Source organism: Polistes canadensis, unplaced genomic scaffold (genome assembly GCF_001313835.1).
Source record: "Polistes canadensis isolate GaletaPanama2010 unplaced genomic scaffold, ASM131383v1 scaffold_143, whole genome shotgun sequence".
NCBI lineage: Eukaryota > Metazoa > Arthropoda > Insecta > Hymenoptera > Vespidae > Polistes > Polistes canadensis.
In genome coordinates, this window is record NW_014569690.1 from 280,122 (window position 1) to 281,379 (window position 1,258).

At 27.8% G+C, this 1,258-nt stretch overlaps 1 protein-coding gene across 2 annotated transcripts in view; it reads left to right on the forward strand.

Moving 5' to 3' along the window:
• The window catches only part of LOC106788536 (14-3-3 protein zeta), a 56,839-nt gene that overhangs the window by 16,314 nt on the left and 39,267 nt on the right, over positions 1-1,258 (forward strand). The window lies entirely within an intron of this gene.

Genomic DNA, 1,258 nt, shown 5'->3' on the forward strand with positions numbered 1-1,258 from the left:
GTTTTTTCTTTATTTTCCTTTTGTATTAATTTCCTAGTATAACGTTTGATGAATTAATTAACGTTTGATGTATAATAAAACGACGAAATAACGAGATTTGATTTATTCTTCGTGATTGAAAAGCATTCTATAATAAATTGTATATTTTTCTTCTTGTTGTTGTTGCTGCTATTTCTTTTTTTCTTTTTTACATTTACGTCGTCCAATATCAATTTTGGAACACTTTTAATTAACGTTAATAGGAACGTTTATAATTTATCATCCCTGCGTGTGTATGGTTATCTTAGATGTGAATATTATACTACTACATCATACGTTCGATTATAGTTGAAATTAGTTTTCCAGTTATTTACCGTTTTTTTTTACGTCTATAATTGTCTCTGCGTTTTATTTCTTACTTTTTCTCTTTCGTTTCTTCTTTTTTTTTTTTTTTTTTTTTCGAAGAATTCTTTGAACGCGCACGTACGCCATTGCCTTTCTTTCCTTGACTTTTCTTCTCGATTGTAAAAATGAATGATGGATCCTCGATCAATCAACGAACTACTTTGTTTGCGAACTTATTGTCATTTTTTTTTTTTTTTTTTGAGGTTATACTTCTTTTAACGCGTTTTGAAAAGTGAAGTTAGATGCGATCGAAAAATCGACACCACGAAGTTGTCGATATTTACACGATGCGCATGCGCAGGCAAAACGATTTCAAATTTATCGGCATGAAGTAATTCGTAAATAAATAAATTAGATTGTACATATTAATTAAAATCTTTATCAATGGTATTTAATATCTTCACATTTTATTTTATCATATTATYGTCTTTTCGACAAATGTAAAGTATTATATTGGTACGCGAGATAATTGAAGTTATTTTTGAGGTTATGTTCGTTTTGGTACGCTAAAGAAGTATAACTTCTTACGTACGTGCATAAATACACACATCAGTTTGTTTTTCTTTTGTTTTCTTTTCTTTTTAAATATATTTTGTCTATATACACGCGAGAAGGGACAAACCAATAGTCATCATCATTATCATCATGCTCTTCCATTTAAAGAAGTGATAATATCTTGAATATATACATTGTTAAAGCAGACATTGTATCATCATGATTATTTATTCATGCATACATGTATTTTATGTATGTATGTTTTGTTCCTACTATTACTGCATTTTATTATTTACTTTTCCAAACAAAATAATCCTGACAGTTTTGTAAATGTTTTTTCAACACAACTTATAGTCATTACAAACACGTTTTTTTTTTT